Source organism: Ursus maritimus, unplaced genomic scaffold (assembly GCF_017311325.1).
Source record: "Ursus maritimus isolate PB19 unplaced genomic scaffold, ASM1731132v1 scaffold_6, whole genome shotgun sequence".
Classification (NCBI taxonomy): Eukaryota; Metazoa; Chordata; class Mammalia; order Carnivora; family Ursidae; genus Ursus; species Ursus maritimus.
Window position 1 is genome coordinate 13443179 of NW_024426774.1, and position 26320 is coordinate 13469498.

General features: G+C 43.5%; 1 long non-coding RNA gene across 1 annotated transcript; it reads left to right on the forward strand.

The window, feature by feature from the left end:
* Positions 1–1088: 1088 nt before the first annotated feature.
* On the forward strand, positions 1089–24531 carry LOC121100970. The gene is made up of 3 exons (XR_005832754.1): positions 1089–1705; positions 2817–2908; positions 22538–24531. It is a non-coding gene; the product is annotated as an uncharacterized LOC121100970 (long non-coding RNA).
* The last annotated feature ends 1789 nt before the right edge of the window (positions 24532–26320 follow it).

Genomic DNA, 26320 nt, shown 5'->3' on the forward strand with positions numbered 1-26320 from the left:
ATGAGCACTGGGTGTTATATGCAACTGAGAAATCACTAAACTCTACCCCTGAAACTAATAACACACTGTATGTTAACTAAATTGAATTTAAATAAAAAAGTTTTTTAAAAAAGATCACTCTTGCCTGCTGAATGTTAACTCCCATCTGATTCTGATTTCAGTATCACTTACCGAGTATGCGCATTGTGCCAATCACCGTCCTAGGCATGTATATGCATCTATATACATATACATACATACATGTATATAATTTCTATCTATGTTTGTGTATATGATATCTATATGTGTATATAGGTGTGCGTATGTGTGTGTGTTGTAATTACCTGTCTAATCTCTAGTCTCCGGCCCACTCCTGGAGGTACCTATCATCACTCTTATTTTGAAATGGAAAAGCCATGGCCCAGACTGTGACTCACTCCAAGCCACAGGGCTGTGCAGTATAGTTTAGAGCTGGGGTTTGAACCAGAATGGGATCAAAGTTCTCTAATCCTTCCACCCTGCCACGCTATCTCACCCATAAAATCATGGAATTTTAGTAGTGTTGATTAATAAAATTATCTCATGAGTAAAACACCCAAGACACTTCTGCACCAGCTCTCATTTATACACCTGGCTTTCTGGCCAGAGCGGCCCTGGCTTTGGCTGGGCTGCTCCCACAGTCCTGGGGCCAGTCCTGACACCTCTGTGGATGCTGCGGATGGATGTCCTCGTCAGGGAAGCTGATCCCGGCCCCTCAGGTCACATGGGGGCTGTACCTGGTCACCTGCACTGTGGGCCTCCCACCCACGGTGTCCTTGTTGTGCGAGATGCTGCCAGATCCACCTGGCACCAACTAACCAAATAAGAGCGCCCCAGATGTTGGAAAAGTCCACTCCCGTGGAGCCAGGAATACAGGTTTCTCACTTCTTCCTCTTGGAGACACTGCTCAGAGCTGCCGTCGCTGCTGGAGATTGAGCAATCCGCTCGCGGGGGCCGTGGTCACCTTCGAAAGGCAGCCTTTACATTTGTTCCCCCTCCTTCTTGGCCCCCTGTCTTTTCTGTCTCTTCGGCCCCCCCCAGGCTTGAGCTTCCCAGTAAACCGTGGGTACAGGAGCTACTGCCTCCCACAACCCTGCCCTGCAACTGGCCTCTTCCTTTCACTGTTCTCCTGCTCTGTTCTCACGGGAAGGCCTGTTGTTTTTCTAGGTGGACTAAGACATTGTTGATGGCTCGCCGGGTCCAACAAAAGCCTCCCCCCTAATGTTTCTCTGAAACCTAAACTCGGGTCTCAGAACGGGCACTTGGGTTTTTAATAGAACTATTCACCAGGGAAATTGGAAAGCCCCAGAGGAAGAAAGACGTGATGTACTAACATCTGTTAACCAAACAGCAGAACTTTTAAAGCGTTCAATACAAGGCACCGTTTTTAGCCTTGTGGAGACAAAGGAAGAAACCAATATTAATTGAGCATCTGTTATGTTCAAGAATTCCTTCATATCTTGATTCACCAAGTGTTCATCTACTGCCTTCCCTATGCTGTGTGTGGGGGCGGTGAATGAGAAAGCTCTTGCCCTCATAGGGCTTTCGGTCTCAGAAGTGCCAGGCCCTGTGCTGGGCAGTCATCCTGAAGCTTCCAACTGTGCTTTGTAATTTGCTGTGTGCATATCCATCACTTCCCTGGATCGTGGCAACCTACTTCGGACGGAGGAGTGTGTCCATTCTGTGGGTAAGAAAACTGAGGCGTAGTGAGTTTAAGTGGCTTTCCAAAGTTAGTGCACTGGGTTAGGTATCGACTTGGGTCTCCTGGCCCTGATCCCACGGCTCTTCCTAACCTGCACAGCTGCCCCTGACTCTACACAATTGCTAGGATGTCCCCCCACCCCCACTTCAGACTTTGTCCTCTGGTCACTCACGGGTCACAGTGCAGCCCTGACGCTGTCTGGAGGGACATGGGGAGTTTAGAAGGTGTGTGTGGCTTCTGTAAGGAGTGGACAGATTGTAGCAGAAGGTGTTCCATGCCTCCCCCCATCCTGGTCACATGGTCCAGGTAGAAAGAAAATAGACCTTGTGCTATGATGTCCGAAATGTATACCCAAAGATTCCAACATCTCTATACCTGAAAAAAATGCCTTTGCAAAGTTGAAACTGAGTATTAGGCATCCAGTCCCCAAACTAAAGGAAGTGTTAACACCTGGTTTCCTCTGGCGAAGGGTATGGGAATTAGAGACTTTTAGTGAACATTCCAGAAGGCTGTGCGGGGTCATCTCATTCTAGACGGGAGCAGAAGCTTCTGAGATGTTCCCAAAGCCATGCAAACAACTTCCCCCTTCACTCAATGACTTTGCCTCATCTTGAAAAATTATTCCCAGGATAAAAAAAAATATATATTTAAGCAAGGTTTTCACAGGCTAACCAAATAAGATTTTTACAAATTAATAAAATAGAAATTTAACTTCAGATAGGAAAGCCACAAAATTAACCAGATACAGAACTCTGCGGTATTAGAATATTAGTATTATATAAAAAATAAGACATTGAATTACTTCGGCAAAGTTTACTCAGGGAGAAAATTCATTTATTTATCAAAAGCAAGTTAATTCGCCATCCCAGGGAACTGTTGTTCCTTTCCATTTATGAAATCAGGGCTCCCTTATTAAGCCAGAGTACTCTTCCAGGGCAATAATGAAGAATAATGCAGCTTTTTATTGCCTCTGGGGTATGTCTGTGCACAGATGGCCTTGAAAATAAAACCGGATTTTGGAGTGAATTCAGTCTGCTTTCTTTTTTTTCTTTTTTCTTTTTTTTCCCCCTAACCCGACTCCCGTGAATGGAAGCAGCGTCATGCCCTTTAGCTCCTGAGCGGCCCCTCAAGACGAATGGGACAGAAGAACCTTCATGCACACATTCCTTACAGTTACACTGACAGCCTGTAAGTACATGTTTGTGCAACCCCCCTACCGGTTATGCGTTGTGACAATCTCTAGAAATAAATTCTAGACTGCATGGATTTTAACTTCCCTGTCGCTGAATCTTCCTGAGATATGGCCCTTGGCTCAGCTAATTCTCAAAGTTCTGTGTAGCCCGAATGTCTCAAAATTTTGCTTCTTCTGTGGCTTCTTCTCCTAAAACAGTGGCAGAGGCCACAGAATTCACTGTCCTCCAACTTCCATCTCCTTCTTCAGACGGGTGGGGCGGGGGGGTCACAGTGGCTCTGAAGAATGTTACTGGAAAGCCTCTGCGTTTTCAGCTGCCTTTTCTTAACTCTGGGGTCTTCCACCCTGGGGGCAGCCGGCTCATTAATGTCAAAGGTAGTGCTGAATTCCCTCAGCCATATTCTGGGGAAAACTGATGAAAACTTTTCTGCATGTTATATCCAAGTTCAGGAATCTTCCGTGGCTTCTTGCGTTCAAAATATGAACATCTAGGTTCTTTAATTTGGCAACAAACTCTCCTTCTACTTGGAGTCATCTAGTCCTCAAATATTCATCGGAGCTTGCTAACTAAGCCCTGTGCTGTGGGGCAAGAGCAACCCTGGCCTCATAGAACTGACGATCACAGAGCTAAGTATTTCCTTGCAACAGGGCTAAGTGTGAAGATAAGAGGTGCAGGATGTCAGGGGGCTTCTAACTGAGGACCCAGACTCGTGTGGGGAACCTGAAGAACCAGAAAACAGCTGGGGCTGGAGATGAAGAGCAAGGGGGGTCAGAGTCCCCAGGAGGCTGGGGAGACAGGCAATATTGGGTTATGCTGGGCCTTGAAGAAAATTCTATGAGAAGAATGTGGGTCTTTATCAGAGGAGAAGTTAGAAGCCACTGTGGGATTTTAAGCAGGGGGCTAAGAAGATTAACTTGGTCTGTAAACCTGTCACTCTGGTTGCCTTTGGACATGGTTTGGAGATGGAGCCTGGAAGCCCAAGAAACCGGGCGAGAATGTGTTGCGGTGTCCCAGAGGGGAACGGAGGGGGATTTTGGAAAGAGGTGAGAATGTTGGAGAAAGTGAGAAATGAATGAAGCTGTACAGTGGTCACATGAACCGTGCTTGTGTCTTCCAGTCGAATCCTCTGCTCTCACCTCTCCCTCATGTGTTTATTTAAATGCTATTGTTCGTCTTCATGGGCCTTTATTAAGAAAGATGGCTTCCTCTTCATCACAAGCCTAACACCATTTTCAGGCATAAGATTTGGTTTCATTGCTTAAAGCCGCTGGCTCTTAATTTTGCTCTGGGTGAGGAAGGTAAATCTACTTTCTTGTTATGTTTTGTTTTATTTTGTTTAGTTTTGTTTTGCTTTTACATCTCCAATTCCCACCAGAAACATCTTCAGTGAAGAGGATGTGGCCTCGTGGTGTGGACTGAATTGTGTCCCCACAAATTCATGTGTTGAATCCCTAACCCCCAGTGTGATTTTGTTTGGAGATGGAGCTTATAAGGAGGTAATTAAGGTTGAGTGAGGTCATAACATTGGAATCTCAATCCAATGGGACTGGTGTCCTTATAAGAAGAGGAGGAGACATCAGAATGCTCTTTCTCTCTCCTCTCTCTCTCTCTCTCTCTTTTTCTCTCTTTCCAAGCCCACACAGAGAAGAGGCCATGTGAGGACAAAGTGAGAAGGCAGCCTACAAGTCAGGAAGAGAAGCTTCACTAAACATTGAACTTTCTGGTACCTTGATCTTGAACTTCCAGACTCCAGAACTATGATACAATAAATCTCTATTGGGGTGCCTGGGTGGCACAGTCGGTTAAGCGTCTGACTCTTGATTTTGGCTCAAGTCTTGATCTCAAGTGAGATTGAGCCCCACATTGGGCTCCACGCTCAATGAGGAGTCTGCTTGTCCCTCTCCCTCCCCTTATGTCCCCTCAATAAATAAATAAATAAATACATAAATAAATAAATAAATAATAAATAAATAAAACCTTAAAAAAGATAAATCTCTATTGTTTGAGCCATTTAGTCTTTGGTCTTCTATTAGGACAGCCCAAGCTGACCTATACACGTAGGTAGAGTGACCTCTTGACTAATCATATTTGATTCTTTCACTGCTTTTTAGCCTCCCAAACCACCCCTATGGAAGCTGACACAAACTATTTTAAGAAAAAAACCTATATAAAGAAAATGCCAGTAATTTGGACCCCACTCATTCAGAATTCAGGCCAATTCACAAAGGCTAGGCTAACGTGGCACTTGAAAGAGAGGTTGGTAGTTTTGGGGAGGCTATGTGGATTAATGCAGTACACAGCATTAGACGGGTCAAGGAGACACTGGACAAACACCACTAGGTTTGCTTTTTACAGTTAATGTAAATTTAACATGGTAAGGCCTCAATTTTCTCAGTTACATAAAATTTTGACTGGTAGATTGACCTCACAGAGATCTGTGAGGATTAAATGGGCTGATGCATGCACCAAAATTTTCACTATTTCTGGTGTGTCATAAGCACCCAAAAGATGATAGTTGCTATTATTTGGAAATACTCATACTTGCTGAAGGAATCAAAAGAGCAAATGGAAATTATTTTCTATTTCTTAAGGTTGGCATATAAAAGACCTAAGATGTTAAGACCAAGCATGTAAGTCTTCATTAATCTAACTTACTCAGAGAGAGACTTGGGAAGTCAGTAAGGATTCTAGAATTCAGGCTTCAGGGCTGCCAGCCTTGCCCCAGTCCACGTGCATCAGTCATGCTCAGCCAATGCGGCTCTCAGTCCTCCAACATAAGGATTTCTTTTGTGCTTAAAATCATTGTTATTCTTTTCCCTATACTGGGGCAGCTACCTAATAGGTGGGGAGGAAATGATGCAGACTTTGGAACCAAGAGTCCTGGAATGCAATCTGATTCTGCTATTCACTAGTTTACCACAGAGTAGGTTATTAGTAATACGTATTGAATGATGAATAAATGGATGAATGGGTGAATAAAAGGATTATCATAAAGATTAAGTGGGATAAAAAATTAAAACATCTTTAAAAAGCACTTGATACATACTAAATGCACAAGAATGTTCATTTCTTTCCTTTTAGTTCAACAAACATTCCCTGGGCACCAAAAATATGCAGACAGTATGCAAGGTGCTGGATTTCCATGATGACAGTGGGACACAATTAATTGACATGATTTTCCCCAAGAACAGCTAAAATGGTGCTGAAGGAAGAGGAAGTAAATTATGTTAATCCATTCAATAATGGTCCTTTGCCTTGATCTTTTGAATTCGATGCAATGGATTACTATTATTTTTGATTAAGTTCAAACATAGCTTTTGCGTATTTCTGTGTTCAGGATTATATTTCACTCTTAATAAAATATGATTTCCTAGTTCTATGAAAATAAAACTGAAGGCTTTTCCTCAACATTGTCTAGATCTTTAAAATACCATTTACAGATACTCGCTTTTCCTTTCAAATTACGTGACTTGTTCTATTACACGTGGGATTGTCAGTCTTGCAGAATCCAGGAGTGATTCAGTAGGAAATGTTTTCACTAATTTCATATTTATTTCTATTGATTTTTTAAAAGAACGACACTGCCAGAACAACACAAAATTCGATTTTGTATGACCTGGAAGGGTATTGTACATGAAATGGTAATTGAATGCAAATTACTTTATCAAATATTTATTGAGCACCTGCTACATTCCAGGCCCTGTATTAAGAGCAGTGAAATATCCAAAGATAAGCAAGAAATTGCCCTGTTACTGGACACCCAATGCCTATTAACACATAATGACAAACCCACAAATGTCTACTCTTAGAGATAGTGTAAGTGCCAGCAAAGTCTCATGATGTAGCGGGAGCATGATGCAGAGGTTAGAAAATGTACTTTCTGGGCACCTTTATAAAGCAGAACTAGGAAAATGTCACCCAGGTGAGTTTTTCTGGGAAAAAATAATTTAACTGCAGAGACAGCTTTCTTAAGAGGCAGATAGAATGAATGATGAATTTATCTTATCAATTCCCCCCCCCCCAAAGTTTTATCTACCAGGTAGGAGTTCTGGGTTGCAAGTGACAGAAAATCTCAAAGTAGCTTAAGCAAAGGAGAGAATCTGTGACTATTGTAGGTGAAAAGCCCAGGGGTGGATCTGGGTCAAGCTGTGTCCTAAGAGGTGCATTTTCTCCATTGTCTGGCTCTGATTCCTGTCATGTACCCATTCTCAGGGAGGCTCTCCTTCTATGAGCAGAAGTTGGCTGCAGGACTTCCAGGCCTTTCATCCCCCTACCTCTAGCTTCACGTCTGGGGCGAAGGTTAAGGGTGTCTTCTCGAGAACCCCCAGCAAAGTTTTAGTGGTGTCTTGTGGCTCCGATTCAGCATTTGAACCATCTCTAAACCAATCACGATGGCAGGGGAGTGCAGGACTGGCTCTGGTCATTGAGGGGGCTACCTCTGGAGCTGAGAGTGCGATCAACTCCAACCATCCTGCATGGGGCTGGGAGTTGGCCAGATTCCAGTGCATTTTACTGAAAGAAGGCTAAAGGAGTTTAGATGGCAAAAAGTATATTTTATCTAACTAGGCAGATCAATTAATGAAGAATGTATTAGAAGTGGTGATTGGAGCAAAAGTGATAATTTTTCCAAATTGTTTTTAAATTAAAATGTGACCAAGTACTGTGCTGGGGTTCTCCATGTTTGATTTTCAAAAATAAAGCATCTTCTCCATATCCCAATGTGTTAGACATACACTGAGGCCTCATGCGGCCCAGAACCGGTTGGAGTTTGGGGGTAATGACATTGTTTTTACTCTCAACAGCTTGCCATCCTCTGAAACAAACAGGAAACACAGAATCAGAAATATCCAGGGATCCTGCTTTTCTCTTTTTAAAAAGTGTTTCTGGGCAATCTGAATGTCATGTAGTTAATAAGTTGGGAAAGAGACTCCGTAAATCAATAAAGAAACTGATATTGGATTACGTTAGTTGCCTGTGATAGATGAGATCTTCAACATACCAAGACAACGCCTACCTCGAATGCAGCTGCCCAAGTGAGACTCTTAAAATAGGGATGTAATCAGGGATTTGCTCACGTGCTCAATTCCAAATTCCTAAGCGTGGTTCTCAATTGTGGCCTCATTCTCCACTACTTTCGGTTCAAACACTCAGTACTTCAGATCAGGTACACTCCTCAGGCCTCATGTAAGCTTTCTAAGTCATTGCACATGGTGACTCCTCTGTTGTATTTTCTGCATACCTCAGGTAGCAGGTCAGATGTCACTTCCTCTCTGAAGAGTTCTTCTCTGATCTTTCAGAGCATTGTATAAATCTCCTGTCTCTGTTGAGCCCTCATTACATGGCATTGTGGTGGGTTTGTTTTTGTTTTTGTTTTGTTTTGTTTTTTGCCCATCTCTCACACCTTGGGACTGTGAGCATCTTGGGGGGAAGTTTGGAATCTGCTCATTCCCAGGAGGTGGCATCTGGCATCTGACCTCCAGGGATAAGGCTTTTATTTCCTGTGACACCCCAGACTCGTTGCTGGACAACATTCATGTTAGAAAGTTCTCTACACTGAACTGAAACCTGTTTCTTCTCCGTGACTTTGATCATTGGTCCCCAGGGGCCTTCGGAGTTGCGAGAGTAAGTCACCTCTGTTTGGGCCCCTGACCGCCCTTCCCTCATTGTTGAGACAGCTGTCACAGGTCCCCTGAGCCTCCTCTTTGGATTAAACAGCCTGAACTCCTTCAAGCATCCCTCTCAGGTCTCACAGACTGACCCCTCACTATTCGGATCTTTGTGCTTGAGATGCACCCCAATGGACCTATGTCAAGTTCCCTTGAACGAGAGGATGGGGCAGGATCTGGAGCTGACAGATGCAGGAAAGCATGGCCTCTCTCGAGCTGGGCATTGCTTTTTTTTCTCTTGCTGCCTAATGACTCAACGATTTCAGGTTTTTTCAGCATTAGAATCCTGCTGGCCCAGGTTGTGCTTGTGGTCAGTCAATATTTGAAATATTTCACAATTTAAAATAAAAATATCTTTAAAGACCCTCTGTCAATCTAAGTCACCCCTTTTTGCACTTAGACAATTCATTTTTTAACCCTCCATGGCAGTGTCTACATTTATCCATATTGCTCTCAATCCTGAAATACCACAACCCTAGCATGCTGCCTTTCATAGAGTAGTGACTGCATCACGGGCTGAGCTATTGAGCCAGGAGCGCCCTGGTGCACCCATTTAACCTTTCAGTCCCTGGCCTTTTACATGGCTAGCTGATGCCTGGCTTGGAAGCCTATGCTATCAGAACAGCCTTAACTTGCAAAGCTATCACTGCCCTGGGGAGCCCCTTAGTTCCCTCTTCATAGGCTGTCTCTTATGGATTCTGTACATGGTAGGTGCTCAATATATGCAAGGGAAGAGTGGGTTTAATGTGATGACTCTACCAGAAAAAAAGGAAGTGAATAACAAATAGTAGAGAAACGAGGCTGCACCCATGAAATGCCGAAAGCATCAGAGAACAGACTATTTCTAGTTCAAGAGAACTTGAGGAAAGAGGCTTAAGAAGGAAGACGTGCTGCTTAGTTAAGTAAGGAGAACTTGATTTCAGATGTAAAACTGCCAAAATAAACTGGGTAAGAAAGGATCATGTTAAGAATTTTAAAAAGAGAAGTACCTTCTTTTTGGTCAGACTCCCTGATTGAGATGTCAAGCCCAGTGGGGAGACTATGATGCTTCGAGATGGGTCACTTTGGGTTCGAAAGTCCTGGAGAGAGGTCAACCCTTGCCCACTCCACGCCCTAGACCTTTCAGAGCCACTTTAGCCTGAGCAGGTGTCCTCCCCCTGCCACTGGATGACTCTGTCTGACTTAAATTCTTCACAAGAAGTGCCACCGCATCGTTGCTGTTATGGACTGAATGTCTGAGTCCCCCCAGAATTCATATGTTGAAATCCTAACCCCCAGTATGATGTATGAAAAGGTGGGGCCTTTGGGAAGTAATGAGGTCATGAGTGTGGGGCCCTCGTGCCTAAAAAGGATTAGTGTCTTTATGAGAGAGACTCCAGAGAATGTCTCTGCTCTCCACCCTGTGAGGATCCCAGGAGAAGACGGCCATCTGTGAACCAGAGGAAGGGGGCTCTCACCAGAACCCAACCAGAGTGGCACCTTTATCTTGAACTGCCAGTCTCCAGAGCTGTGAGAAATAGGCTTCTGTGGTTTATAAGCCTTCGGGTCTATGATACAATTTGTCATGGCAGCCAGAATGGACTCAGACAGCTGTGTTGAACAGGCATTGTGGATTTGAGTAGCCCACCATACTGTGCTCAGCCTTGCTGCTCTTGGAGAATATTAGGGCTTCTTGTCCCCTGCTATACTCTTACCTGTACTGTTTTACTATTAGAGGGAGACAGCAGCCAAAGCTAGAATTAGAAAAATGATGTTTCTACCTTGTTCTGTCTTTTCTTTTTCCACAAGGATTGCTGAGTGCTCACAAGAGCCCCCAAACTGTACTTCACGCCAGGACAATCAAGACGAGTTAAATAGAATCCCAGAATAATTTTAATGTATAGTAAGCATAGCTGCAAAAGTACATAGCAGGTACCAAAGTGAGAGGATCCATTGGGTCAAAGATGGTGGGAGAGGCACAGTCGGAGGCAGGAATCGTGAGGTGAGTCTCTAATGGTGGGCATGAACATGACTAAGGGATATGGGCAGCCATACAACTGTGCTCCAAATGCTGGCTCCACATTACTTCTGGAATACGCTCTCACTAAGTATGCTATTTCTCAAAAGCATCTCACTCCTGGGCATTGGAACAAATACATGGTTCTTGAATATAATGTGTCTTGAAGAATTATTTCCTATCTTGTCAGCAACAAAAAAGTAATAATTCTGAGCTTTAAGAAATGAATTGAAGGCGATACAGTGACAGGAAGATTTAAAAAACTCCACCCAAATGGATAAAAACTGCGCACAAAAAAAGAGTATATTTAGGTAACAAAATCATTCAGGAGCAATTTGTCAAATATTAAATGACGCTGAGAAAAGAATATACTTGCCATATTCTTTGAAAGTTGAAGATGTTGCTTCATATGCTTTATGGAGCTTAAACTATTTGAATAAAAATGAAACATCTCCAGGCTAGAAATGATAGCGCTCCGGTCTGCTTCTATTTCCTTAGGACTAAGGCGCGGGCAGGAAAGGAGGAGAGTCAGAAGGCGGGGTTGTTTGGTTTATGCTTCCTGCTGGGTCAGATGTGGAGAGGAAAACCAAGGGAAGAGAACTCGGAGCAGTTTTGCTTGAGGAATAACAGTAAAACTTGAAGTGTGTGATAAGACATTTTCTCCTGGAGATTAGCAGTTATATTCTTTGTAATCTCTCTCTCTCTTTCTCTCTCGCTCTCTCCTTTTTCCCCCTCTTTTCCTCTAAATTGAGCAAGTCATTTCCTCCAGGGCAGGATTTAAATTCCACAGCTTTTTAAAAGAAATCTTGACTTAGCTTGTCTGCTTTGGCTTAAAGGGGTGGCTCTGCGAGGACTTCGGTGATAACAGTGCTCCAGGATTTTGGCGATACCAGGAGATTACTTTCTGCATAGATTGGGCACGAGTCTCAGTTTCATTATTTTTGACAACTTGTACGCCCCAAAGACTCAAAGTCATTTGTCTAACAGTCTCATATATCTTAGTGCAAAACCTAATCAGAAAACTCTAGTTATTTGGAAATGGTTTTTAAAAATGTACAATCTTTAATATAACGCTAACGATAACATTTTCTTTAGGCCTTTCACTGATATGTTTCAGTTTATTGCTTCATACAATAAAAATTTTTATTTTTATTTTTTTTAAAAAGATTTTATTTGTTTATTTGGGAGAGAGAGAGAACATGAGCGAGGGACGGAGCAGAGGCAGAGGGTGAAGCTTCACCCCGCCGAGCAGGAAGCCCCATGTGGGGCTTGATCCCAAAATCCTGGGATCATGACCTGAGCCAAAGGCAGATGCTTAACCAACTGAGCCCCCCAGGGGCTCCTCAAAAAACTTTAATAACAAATCTAAGTGTTCTCAGAAGAAGGCTAAATGCTTTTAGTGGGAAAATAAACAAAATGAATTAGGCTTCAAATTAAAAGGTCAAAAGAAACAGATTTGGTAAAAATATTTATCCATATTTACTGAGTCATTGTTTCCATTTGGATAAATACATTGAGAATTGCTTAAAATAGTTTCTGGGAATGTCGCTAATTCTTGATGTCTTACCAACATTTGATTTACTTAGAGTCGTGCCCCTGACTCCTTCGGAAAGGACTTGCAGCTGTGTGCAGACTTGGCAACACTGTAAGAAGCCTGCCATCCCAGCACGTGCCAGGGCTCTGTCTTCGCCACTGTGGGAAATCAGCCCCACAGCCAAGGGGAGTTAGGAGCAGGATTACTTTGAGAAGAAGGTTCCAGAAACCCATGTTCTTTTTTTTTTTTTTTTTTTTTTTAAAGATTTTATTTATTTATTCGACAGAGATAGAGACAGCCAGTGAGAGAGGGAACACAAGCAGGGGGAGTGGGAGAGGAAGAAGCAGGCTCATAGCAGAAGAGCCTGATGTGGGGCTCGATCCCAGATCGCCGGGATCACGCCCTGAGCCGAAGGCAGAGGCCCAACCGCTGTGCCACCCAGGCGCCCCCCAGAAACCCATGTTCTAATCCCTGTTCTGCACTCAACACACTCAGATACTCCGTCTAGACGACTGTGGGCAGCGCTACTCCTGTCTTTAACTGCTAGTCTTTTTTTTTTTTTTTAACCTTATCATGTTTTTGCCATTTTTTTTTAAAGATTTTATTTTATTTATTTATGTGACAAAGAGACAGCCAGCGAGAGAGGGAACACAGCAGGGGAGTGGGAGAGGAAGAAGCAGGCTCCCAGCGGAGGAGCCTGATGTGGGACTCGATCCCGGAACACCGTGATCACGCCCTGAGCCGAAGGCAGACGCTTAACTGCTGTGCCACCCAGGCGCCCCTGTTTTTGCCATTTTAAAAACTCAAGTTTAGTTAACATACTGTGTCATATTAGTTTCAGGTGTATAATATAATGATTCAACAATTCTATACATGACTCAGTGCTTCTCACGATAAATGTACTCTTAATTCCCTTCACCTCTTTCACCCATCCCCCACCCACTTCCCTTCTGGTACCCATCTGTTTGTTCTCTGCATTTAAGTCTGTTTATTTGTTTTTCTCTTTTTTCTTTGCTCATTTGTTTGGTTTCTTAAATTGCACATATGAGTGAAATCATATGGTATTTTCTTTCTCTGACTGACTTATTTCACTTAGCATATTACACTCTAGCTCCATCATGCTGCTGCCAATGGCAAGATTTCGTTTTTCATGGCTGAGTAATATTCCACTGTGTACACTCACCACATCTTCTTTATCCATTCCTCAGTTGATGGACACTTGTGCTGCTTCCATCATTCGGCTATTGCAAGCAATGCTGCAATAAACATAGGGGTACAGATGTCTTTTTGAATTAGTGTTTTTATATTCTTTAGGTAAATACTTAGCAGTGACATCGCTGGATCATATGGTAACTCCATTTTTAGTTTTTGAGCACATTTCATATTCTTTCACAGTGGCCGCCCCAGCTTGCATTCCCACCAGCAGAATCACTGGCATTCTTAAAAGTTCTCACTGCCTTCATTCCCTCACCCTCATTCCTCACTGAACATTTGTAATCTGGCTGCCTCTCTCTGTACTCTTTTATTCAGTTTACTGAAAAGCTGATCAGCTTTTCTATTCCGCAAAACCAAGTCTTTCCTTTGTCCTTAGAATCTGTGTTTTTTCCTTTTTTCCCCCCAAGATTTTATTTATTTGAGAGAGAGAGTGAGAGAGAGAGAGCGAGCACACAAGAAGGGGGGAAGGGTAGAAGGAGAAGCAGACTCCCCACTGAGCAGAGAGCCTGATGCAGGGCTCAATCCCAGGACCTCAGGATCATGACCTGAGCCAAAGGCAGATGCTTCACTGACTGAGCCACCCAGGTGCCAGGCCTCTGTTTCTATGCAGTGCCCTGCAGTGGTTGGCAAAAGCTTCCTCCTTTGCTCCTGAGCCCTCAAGGAAATGATGCTGTTTTCCACCGCTTCCCACCTCTCCTGGCTTCTTTCTGCCTCTTCCTGTCCCCCACTTTGGGGGGCTTCTGTTCTCAGCCGGCTCTCTTCTCTCTAGCTGCTTCCTCTTCAGTCTTCCTGACTTTGGCAATTGTAACTACCGTGCATTGCTTGTGAATGATTCCAAATTACGTTCCTCCAGAGGCAACCCTCTCTTGACTCTTGCGTATCTCCACATGGATGTCCCCCGATATCCCAATGCAGCAGGTCCCCAACTGAATTAGCACTCTCGTTTCCAAACCAGCTCTTCTCCCAACCCACCAGTTTGTATCCTAGCGCCACCAGGAAACTACATAACCATCTGCATTCGCCCTGTCTTTTCCTTCAGGACTTATCACTGTGTCTGTATTTTCTTTTATAATTTGTTTCAGATTACAATCCTCTACCTTCTACCCATTTCATTCTTTTTTGTTCCCAGGAAAATAAATATAGTCTTTGACCCATCTAAGTCACATGGCCACTTTCAAACTGCTTGGAGAAGAAATATTACATTTCAAATTTTTGACTTTTATGGGTCTTCTGCAATAATTTATTTACTTTTTGTACACACTATACAGGGTTGCAATTACTTTGTGGGTCCTGATACATTTTGCATAGGGAGGTGAACCATGTAATAATGAAATGCTATTAAAATACTGTACCTTCCCTAAGGGAATTGCTGAGATTTTAGTTCATATGGATATCACTTAGAAATATTTTGCATTTTCCACACACATATAATGTGTAAACTTGTATTTAATATTACATGTAATAACATAATATATGATAATATATGATAATATATGATAATAATATAATATAATAATATAATATTACATGTATTTTATCATATCTATCTATACCGCAATTGATATATAGAGATATTCAAAACCTTTCCTCTATGCATAAGTGAAGGTTATACTTAAGGTTTAATACTTTTGAATTACATTTAAAGACTATAGGGTATATAATTGCTAGATATTTTCCTAAACTATATTTTCAACAAAAAGTTACAATACCTATGTCCTATTCACATATCTTAACATCTTTTTAAAACATTTATTACTATTATTTATTTTCACATAATTTTAGGCTTACACAAAAGTTACAAGAATAGCACAAAGAATTCCTGGATAATTGCCTTTACCCAGATTCCCCAAATGTTAACATTTTCTTACATTTGTGTTTCCTTTGTCTCTCTATCTCTGTCTACACACACATGCATACACACACACACACACACACACACCCCTATGTTTTCCTGAAACATTGAAGAGTAAGTTAAAGATATGATGTCTTTTTATGAAATACTGCAGTATGTGTTTCTTAAAAAACAAATAATTCTCTTGCACGACGACAGTATAATCATCATTTAATAATTTTTCTTTTTGAGAGAGAGAGCGTGGGAGGGGTGGGAGGAGGGGCAGAGGGAGAGGGAGAGAGAGAATCCCAAGCAGGCTCTACATCACATGGGGCTCAATCTTAGGACCCTGGGATCATGACCTAAGCCTAAATCAAAGGCTGACGCTTAACTGACTGAACCACCCAGGTGCCCCACCATTTACTCTTTCTTACACTAAAGTAATAGGTGCACATGTTGAAAATGTAATAGCACAGAAGTGCGGAGAATGAAAAGCAACCATACTCCTCTCCATTTTCAGTTCTACTTCCTTGGACTGGAATATATGTGAATTATTAACGATTTCTATTTTCATCCTTCAGGTAATTTTCTCTCTAATCTGAGATAATACAATTCTACCACTCTTTATTGGCTGATTCATTCACCTAATAAATATTTCTTGAGCTCTTTCTATGGGGTTGGCACTATATTTCTTGAAGTGTATTTAAGAAGTGTTTATTTACCCCTTGCTAGGAAAGAAGTGGCTATTCAGTGCAGGTGTATTTTGTTCTTCTTTCCTTTCCCAACCTTTGATAGTTATTAAGTTGTTGTTTTCTTTCCTTGATTATCATTGTACATTTATATAATATACCTAAATAAGAACAAAAATAAATAATAATACTAATTTTCTTACCTTAATATTGTTCTATGTAAACTCTAATAATGGGCTGGGTTATACTTTCTTCCCTATGGCCCATTTGTTATTTAAAAGAGAATGTTCCTAATAATCAGGTCCAATGGGTCCCCTGTCATCCCAATCTATTAATATTAGTTGTCTCATGTTTATACAATGACTTTTCCAGTTTTCCTTTTCAAATAGTTTCCTAACAGCTCTTTTATTAACAGAAGAAACATTCCTTCTTCACTATTCCATTAAAGTTATCTATGTCTTTATTCATTCTACCTGTTGCTTAGAATGCGTCCATTCTTGGGAAGATAGCTTTGTGGCAACCTGCTGACTTCCCACTTTTATTTGACCTGACCAGTTTCTAGTCTCATTGTGAAACTGTCATCCTGCAGATTTTTTTCCTTGAGACATGAATTGGGGACACATTTCAAGCCCACATCTACCTCCTTTTTTGGACTTTCATTATATTATGTTAGGGAGTATCCTCTAATAACTTCCTCGAGAAGATACATTGAAAATGCGCTTACTGGGTGTTTGATATTTGCATGTCTAAGTGACCCTCCTTGGGGCTTGCTCTGATTGGGATATAGAATCATAGGTTCAAAATCATTTTCCCTGAGACCTGTGAAGGCATTACTCTCCTGTCTTCAGGCCATCAGTATATTTGCTAAGATATTTAGTGAGAATCGTTCTCACTTGTGGTTAATTCTTTCCAGAAGCATATATGAGCTTATGCTTATCATGAGTGTTTTGAAATTTAATGAAGGTGCTTAGCTGTGGACTTTTTAAAAATACAACCTGCTTGACCTTTGTGGTACTCTTTCAACCTGAAGACATGTGTCTCGTTTTCCCCCCTTTATGATAGTGATAACTTTCCCTTTTTCTGTGTTCCTTCTTTTTCACTTTTACAGTCAGATATGGGTGGTTTGTATTGTGTCAGTTTGGTTCGGCTGGAACTTCCGAATCCCTTTCCCTGTGGGGTCTAGTTTCGATTTGCTGAAACAGGAGTTTCTGTGAGAACTGGAGGGCCAGTGTGAAGCTGCAGACTTTGCTGTCTGAAGGTTGCCATGCTTAGATGTGGTGACAGGATGCAGGGGTCAGTGGGTTCCATCTTGCACCTGCTCTCTGCTCCAGCTCTTACTCCTGACCGTTGACCGTGTAGCCAAATTGCAGCCCCAAGCCCTCCACCAGACACGTGGCAGCAGACCCACAGAGATGGAGACTGCACAGAGGGAAGTAGACCACAGAACCCTCCAGGAGCCTTCCATTTGCAGTCCCATTGGGCAGCCGAGCCGGGTTGCCTTCTCATCCTGAGTTCTCGGTGACTTCTCTCACCTCCTGGACCCGAACTTCCCCAGCTCCTCACACAACTGCGTGAGATTTCATATCTACAACAAATCTCTTACCTACAACAAATCTCTTATCCCATCAGTCCTGGTAGCTCCGCTTCCCTGATTAAACCCTGCCTGATTATAATCTCCTAAACTGAGTGAGATTTAGCTCTCTAAATTTTTTCTCATTTTTTAAGTTTTTTCTTTTTGCTCTATTTTCTGGGAGATTACCTTGACTTTACGTTTAATACCCAAGAGTTCGTTCTTGCTCTCTGTTTAAATTTTATATCATCTTGTAAATCCTTCTTGAATTTCTCTGAGAATACTATTTAAAGCAGGTTTTTTTAATATCTTAAATTATCTTTATTTTTATGGAATCAGTTATTTTCCCCATTTATCTCAATCTTATTTTTTTCATGTTGGTAAGTCTCTTCTAACGACTAGAGATTTTAAGTGGTAATAACTACAAATGGAGAATGGCCATTTTTATAGGCAGCTAGTTTTCACCATTTTATTAGCAAATTTGTTGTCTCTCCAGTTTTCTTTGTTCTTACCGGATTATCCATGTCTTTTACTCTGGGGGAAATCTAGAAGGTGGAGAGAAACATGTTTGTGTTCAGGTGCCTGCTTGGACTGGACATGTCCATCAGTCCTTTATCCATGCCTCTGATCCTGTTTTCTTTCCATCTTCCCACCAACCCTACGGTTGAATGGGTCTCCCATATTTGTTCCCACGCTTCCAGTCTTCTTCCCTCCCCAATTTACCCTAAACTTTCTTTAAAGATTAATTCTCCTACAGTGTTGCTGCAAAAACATTCTACGGCTCCCAATTGCCTTTAAAGTTAACACCAAACTTCTTACCCTGATTATGGTAATTCTCACCTAAACCTTTACTCATGCCTTGATTTCCCCCCGTTTGTAATATTCTCCTTCAAATCTCTACTTATCAAAACCTGACCCTCTTTGAACATCTGTTCAATATCACTTTCCCATAATCGTACGACCAATCTCTCCACTTTAATTCACGATCACACTTTATTTAGAGCCTCCGTTTTACTGCAGAAAAGCATCCTGTCTGATATTACAACTATATAGCAGATTTTTCTCCTATATTAGAATGAAATTTCCTCCTAGCTAAGGGCCTTATTTTAACGTCTGTTTTCTTCCCAAAGCGCCAAACACGGAGCACAGCAGGTAATCACTGAAAATGCATTTACTTACTAAATTAGTGCATGGATATATTGCTGCGTTTTTAAGTATCTTTGCATTTCAGCTTCCGGAAAAATGAGCATAATAGCTGCCCTGTGTTAGTGGTGCCTGGTTTTTCTAAGGAAAGGAAGCTATCAGGCCATGAATAGATTTATGTAAGAATCTCCTGTTATTTTACAGAAGCATGTGTTTGGATTCTAGAATGCTATCCTGTTTTTCATCCTGTCTTTGTGTAAGGCCTTGCTTGCATATGTATACAAACTGGATTAGAATAATTGGATTAACTCACAGTATTCTCTGACAAGGAGTTCCATTTTGGGCATATCCTGCATCCTTCACGATTTGTCATAAATGTATGAACTTTGATTCTAATTCCAAAGGAGAAAGCTGTTGGTTCTGTGGAAAAAGGGTCTGAACCCTTGGGCACACTCTGACTCATTTGTGTTTTAAAGTATATTTGCTAGAAAGCATAGTCCTATAAAAAGTGAGCAGTACTCCCTCTATTCTTAACTTTAGTGTCAAATGAGGATTCTTGCAATCAAGATAATAAAATTAAATAAAGCCTATTTTTGGCAAAATTGCAAATATGTCATTCTTCCAAATTACTACAGTAATAAGCCGTTACTGACGTCTTGGTTTAAATTTTCTATTATGAATCGTCATACTGATTCATTCACTCCCCTTTCGTTTATTCATTCATGCAAAAACATTCACAAACCATGCCCCAGCCTGTGTGTTACTGTGATGACTGAGACACAGACCTCGCCCTTAACAAGCACACAGCCTCATGCAGAGGACGGACCATCACAGGAACACAATAAGGGCCATGTTAGGGGAAACCCAAGGGAGGAGGAAGAAGGTTCAACTCAGCCTGTGAGAGTCAGGGACAAGTTCCGGCAGAAGTAATGCTTGCTCTTGATTATTACTAAAATTGGAATTCCGATCGAAACTCTAGTGGTGTCCTCAGAACGCTACTCACCTTCTTGCCTACTGTGTGTGTTTGTGAATAATTCTGTGATATAGATTCCTGCCCGGAGAAAGGTTAAGCTTGTGTGTTTTGATAGGATGATGTCTTGGACACCCACCAGGTCCCCTCAGTCTGTCCGAGGGAATTCTGCAGATGACTACTTCTCAAAATGGCTGCATATTAGCATCCTCTAGGGGGCTTTAAAATGGCCAGACTCCACCCCTAGGAAGGCTGACTATTTAATTGTTCTGAGGCAGAAGTGACATTGTTTAGAAGCTGCCCACATAATTCTAACATGCAGTGACAGAGGCAAACCACTGCTACGGATACAATTGTAGAATCGTTTTGCTGAAAAGTCTCTTAGTGATCACCCAGTCCAACTTGTGTTTCATAAATAGGAAACAGACTGGGTTGTGGCTCATTCTTCTTGCAAACTCTTGTTAGGAGTTGAATTGTGCCCTCTCTAAATTCTTATGCTGAAGTCCTAAACCCCGGAACCTCAGAATGTGAACTTTTTTGGAAAAAAGTCCATTGCAGGTGCAATTAGTGGAGATGAGGTCACAGGGGAGTAGGGTGGGCCCCTAATCCAATAGACTGGGGTCCTTTTAAAAAGGGGAAATTGGAACACAGATAAGCATGGGGAGAGAACGCCCTGTGGGGACTGGAGTGAGGCTGGCATGAGCCAAGGAATCCCCAGAAGCTGGGAGAGGGGCCTGGGCCAGGCCATCCCCAGTGCTTCAGAGGGAACACTGCAACGGCCACCTTGATCTTGAACTTCTAGCCCCGGAACTACGACAGAACACATTCCTATTGTTTAAGCCACTCCGCTTGTGGTACTTGTTACAGCAACAGTAGCAACTAATACAGTAATGTAGCCACCTATAAAAATGAATTTTTAAATTAGCCCTAGTCTGGTCAACTCAGCTGTTCTCATTCCTAGCGTGGTGAGTACTATACCCTATCCCGCTTCCCGTGAGCGAGCGAAGGCGGTTGCTGGGTCCTGCTTCCCTGAGTAAGGAGGGTGCAAGTGTCTGTGGCCAGGGCAGCTGGCGTGACTCAACTGTCTTCGAGGCCTTCTCGTGCCACAGGCTGACTTGTCACGGCTGCAGGCGGGGACAGAGGACAGTACTCTGATCTCACAGGGTGTTTTGCAGTGCATTCTACCCCCACTTGTAAAGCAGCTCTCAGAAACAATTTCACTTTTTGTAAAAGTGAAATCTGTGTTTGTGGAATTCATGTGTCTTCGTGCCGATGCATGCACACACATGTGTGTCTGTGGGCACGGGAAGACCTGGCAGGCATCTCTTTTGGGTTTTGGCTCTGAGATGAGAGCAGCGCTGGTGTGAGGGGAGCTCTGATATGCCATGGCTGCAGGCTGTCCCCACCTGCTGAGGTCTCTTTTCTCCATTTCTTAGCGTCTGGTTCTCTCTCTTCTCCATATTCCAACCTTCAGCCTTCCGTCTTTTCATTTTCCTATAGCCCCAAATACCTCTTGAGCCTCTGGGCTTGGGAGGAAGACACTGCGTAATCCTGTTCCTCCTTGATCCCCGAGGTGGCTGGGATGTGTACAGCAAAGGCTTTCTAGGCGGTCCTGAAGTGGCTCTGTTTTGTTCTGTTTCGGTTTCCCTTTCCCTTTGTCTCTGTGTTTGCATGTTTGTACCATAATAGACTCATAACCACGGAGCTCTGATTATGTGAAATGGAGATCATCCTGACCAGGGTCAGAGCTGGAAACTCAGGCCCCGGAAGAGGGAGACAGCGTGGCTTTCTAACTACCGCATTTACTGGGCTGTGGGAACTTGAACTAGTCTTCCGAGGCTTGTGTCCTCGTTTGTAACACGAGGACCATGTTACTTCTGTGACAGGATCGAGGACTGTGGGAAATAGATGTAAAGCTCTCATTCTGTTTTTGGCACCCACAAAACGCCTGGCACGCGGCTGGGTTTCTTGTGTTGTGAGGAGAGATGAGGAGGCCACTCTGGAAGCTGGAAAGCCGGGAGCCGATACCGAGTTTATACAACTTCACAATAAAAATCATTTGTTTCTCACAATAGTCTCTGTTGAAGTGTGTGCTTATCAGCTTCTGAAATTATGAAAACCCCGAGTTGTGTGAGGAGAAAAGGGAATAAAGAAGAACAACGCACTCAAAACTCAACAAATCTGTAGCCAGTCAATCTATCTATTTGGACTGGTTGGTTTTTGCTTAGCATTTGTTTATCTGGTAAAGACAGAAGTGGGGGTCTTTTATCTCTCTTCCTCAAATACTTCTGGAAGTAGCAGGTTTGAGGCAGGAGGAGAGGAAAGGAAAAGAGCAAGGGCCCAAGGGAACTTGGATGTCTTCCTATGTTCTGGGAAACAAAGGCGTTCATGGCAGGGCCATGATGGGAGCAACCGGGATAGGGCAGAGGCCAGGCTGGCAAAGGGGCCCCGAGCAATGCCGGGGGGAGGAAATATGGAGGGGACATCTCCATCTGCACTGTGAGAGAAAGTCAGATTTTGCAGGAATCTAGCAAAGTCCTTGAGCAGCTCCTTTGCTCTACAGATGGAATCGGAGGCCAGCGTGGAAACTGAGGGACGGAGTGTTTATTGTCCCACAAGCTCCATGATAGGCCCTTGTCATACGTCGTCGCATTTAATTTTCTCAGCGATTTCCTCATCCCCTGTTTTACAAGGGAGAAAACCAGGAGTGAGATCACGATGGGAAGTGGCAGACTTGCCTGGGGGCAGTGAGGGTCTTGACGGCAACTGCCTTCTCACCGAAGCCCTGCCCGGATGTGCAGGAATATTTTTCCGAAGCCACGAGGGTTGATTTTCCTCTCTGTGGGTTGATGGAACTGAAAGTAACAATATCTACCACTTGCCACCTAATGGGAGGGAGAGTTCTCATTTTCATAAAAAAGACACTTGATACTGAATGTGGTAAGCTGGCTAACGGCCCCCTAACTATCCAAGTCCTAATCCCTGTGATTATGAATGTTAACTTTTACAGCAAAAGGAACCTTGTGGATGTGACTAAGGTAAGGACACTGAGATGAGGAGCTTGTCCTGGATCATCTGGATCGGCCTAACATGTGACCACGGTGTCCTTATAAAAGGGGAGCAGAGAGAAGTGTGTTCACAGAAACAAAAGGCTGTGTGAGGACCGAAACAGGATGCTGCACGCTGGCTTTCATGTTGGAGTTAGAAGCTCCAGGACAAGTACTGTAAGGAAGGTTTTCTAGACTCTGGAGAAAGCAGAGACATACTTTGCCTGGGAGTCTCCAGAGAGAGCGCGGCCCTGCAGCTACCTTGAATTTGGCCCGGTGAAACTGATTTCAGACGTCTGATCACCACAACGGTAAGAGGATAAACACTGAGTTGTGTTCAGCTGCCAGGTTTGTGGTAATCTGATTCGGCAACCATAGGAAACTAACCCACCAGAGGACCCCTCTTCACAGCGGCCAAGATGGAGTCTTGGAATATGGTGGCCTTGCGTTGGCTGTGGGCTCATGGGGTGTGCCCATTTCCTGTCTTAAGAAGGGCCACTTATAGAGTATCTACGGAACAGCAAGCTGCCACTCAGTGCTCTCTGGCTGTGTTCTTCACTGGTTAATCTGAGTCTGGTGCAGATGTCTTCCGATGGCTAGCCAGCTGTGTGAGGGCAGCGACATCCTCTATTGTCTGGGTTTGCATGGCGGGGAAAGTTTGGGAAAGTCTGCCATTTGCAGAATTGGTTGGCATCCCGGGGCGCCTGGGTGGCACAGTGGTTAAGTGTCTGCCTTCGGCTCAGGGCGTGATCCCAGCGTTATGGGATCGAGCCCCACATCAGGCTCCTCCGCTATGAGCCTGCTTCTTCCTCTCCCACTCCCCCTGCTTGTGTTCCCTCTCTCGCTGGCTGTCTCTATCTGTCGAATAAATAAAAAAAATAAAAAAATAAAAAAATAAAAAGAATTGGTTGGCATCCCAAGCACACAGGAGAGGAAAGGAGTTAAGATTAAAAGCATGACCCAATGGGATAGGAGCTTCGGGGACAATTTCTCCCTGTTCCTTGATTGGCACGGTGGAAACAGCTCATTATCTCCTGGCCTACTTACAGATATGAACTGAATAGGGCGAAGGGAAGGAGGGAGGTGCATTCTGGGCAGCGGTGTGTGGGCACAAGCGTTCTAGGAGCAAAACAGACCCCGCAGATCCGTGTGATGGCCGAGGTAGGATAGGAACCCCAAGTGACCTGATTACAATGTTTTTGCCTCCTCTGACATTCCACATGGCTTCCTACAGAAGGGGACATGCACAGAGTCAGAACGGGAGCACGTTTCCCATATCTGACTCCAGGATTCTTTGCACCCATCAATATAGCTTTTTTTTTTTTTTTTGGTAACAGGAAACAATGTTACCATAATGACCTGCTTATCTGCATCGAATATATTATTTCGTTCAATCTAACAGAGATGTCCATTTATCATTTCCACCAGGCAAAGAATTAACTGTATTAAAGGGGAAAAAATGGAAAATTCGCTCAGAGGATGCTGAGTTTTTAAGAATCCCGAGGGAGAAGATGATGATATAATTCATAGAGTGCTCCTTTGTGCCTGATACCCATCTCCTCATTAATCCTTACAAGGCCTTGAGGTTAGGTTTTATTATCTTCAGTTTGCTAGGGAGGAAAACTGAAGTTTGGAGGGATTAGGTAATTGCCCAAAGCCACTGTTGGGTGAGTGGCTGTCAGACTTGAGTGTGTGCGGGAGTCTCACCGGAGGGCTCACTCAAACTTGGGTTGATGACTCCTGCCCCCTGGGTTTCTGATTCTGTGTGTCTGGTCTGGGCCCCAAGAATCTGCACGTCCAGCAAGTTCCCTGTAATGCGGATGCTTCTCATCTGGGCACCACACCTTCTGAACTTCCGAGCTTGAGCGTTTTCAAAAGGATATGGACAGGGCGCCTGGGTGGCTCAGTCGGTTAAGCGTCTGCCTTCAGCTCTGGTCATGATCCTGGAGTCCCTGGATTGAGCCCCACGTCGGGCTCCCTGCTCGGCTCTCCCTCTGCCCCTCACCCTGCTCCTGCTTTCTCGCTCTCTCTCTCTCTCTCTCAAATAAATAAAATAAAATCTTGAAGAAAAAAAAAGATATGGACCCAGAGCAGTTTGAAACCAAATTGTGCTGTCGCAGGATTCCCTTTCTGGAGCTGACTTCAGGCTTTCTAGTGAGCAGAGGATCATGGGGCCTTGTCCCTCCCTGATGAGGCTCCCGCATGGTCTGCTGGTCAGCTGTCCTGACCGCCCAGGCCCACCTTCCCACCCATTCCCTGTCGGGCTGTGGCTGAGAGAACAGAATGTCCGTGACTGGCTGAGAGCAGGGGGTGCAGGGGCCCACTTAGTTCCAGCCGAAAAGATAGCCACTGCCAAGGGTTAGCGCTTCTCTTCTCCTTAACTCCTCTTCCATAATTAGAAATAAAAGTTTTTTTAAAATTTTAAAATCTGTAGTTTTATACATCCGTGCTGTTATTATGCTTAGCATAATAATATTAGATTACAAAATAACACGAAATTATGGGAAATTGCAACATTATTTCTGTGGATCGTCAGTTATAAACAGTTTAAAAGTTGTGCTTTCTTGGAGATGAATTCCAAACGTGGTTAATTTTAACATTCCTGTGTTCTGAAGGATCAGGCCTGATGGAAGTTTGTATCTGATTTTAGCTATTTTTCTTTAATTCACTTTAACTTTATTATCAACATGATGCATGCTCATTGTCAAAAGTTGGGAAAAGGCTGTGAATGGAAAAAAAATCACTCGTAATTTCAACAACAGGGCAACTGCTACTGACATACAAAAATGTGATTTTCTTCACTCACTTTCTCTTGTGACTTTTTATTTAAAAATGTATTTAGGGGCGCCTGGGTGGCACAGCGGTTAAGCGTCTGCCTTCGGCTCAGGGCGTGATCCCGGCGTTATGGGATCGAGCCCCACATCGGGCTCCTCCGCTATGAGCCTGCTTCTTCCTCTCCCACTCCCCCTGCTTGTGTTCCCTCTCCCGCTGGCTGTCTCTCTCTGTCAAATAAATAAATAAATAAAATCTTTAAAAAATAAAAATAAAAATAAAAATGTATTTAGCCCACATCTCATAAATATAAGAATTTCAACATGTAATTATGTAAAATTTATTATTCAGATATCTTACATTCTTTTTTTGTACCAAATTTCGGAAACCTGGCGCATGTTTGCATCTACACTGCATGTTGCTTTGTACAAGCCCGATTTTAAGTGCTTAGTATCACGCACCCCGGGGGTGACTATATGGGTCAGCACAGCGGAGGGACTCGGATGACACATGACGGGAGATGGAAGGGGGTTAGGGAGGCTGAGGGCTTGTGATCAGAGACGGGGCAGCTAAGAATCCGAGGTGAAACACCTGGCCACTGACAGGTGTAGACGTGGTTCTCTAAAGTGACCTGGAAGTACCTGAAGGAAGGCACTTAGGTCTAAGTAGGTCAAGACAGGGAGGCCAAGGTGTTGGGCGGTTCATCCGCTTGAATGGAGTTCCTTCTGATGACAGCAGCGGCTGGGAAGGAAGGGGAGGGAGCTTGGTGCTTGGCACTCAGTGGGGGCTCAGCCTGATGCCCAGCGGGGAAGCCCAGGTGATACAGAGGCAGGTGCGGGAGCCGGTGGACGGAGTCTGCGTGGAAGAAGGATTTCTGCCAGGTGTCAGTCGATTGCGTGCAGCCCCCAGGCCAAATCCAGCCCACTGTCTGCTTAATCAAGTTTATCTGAATGTAGCCGCTCCCATTTCTAGAT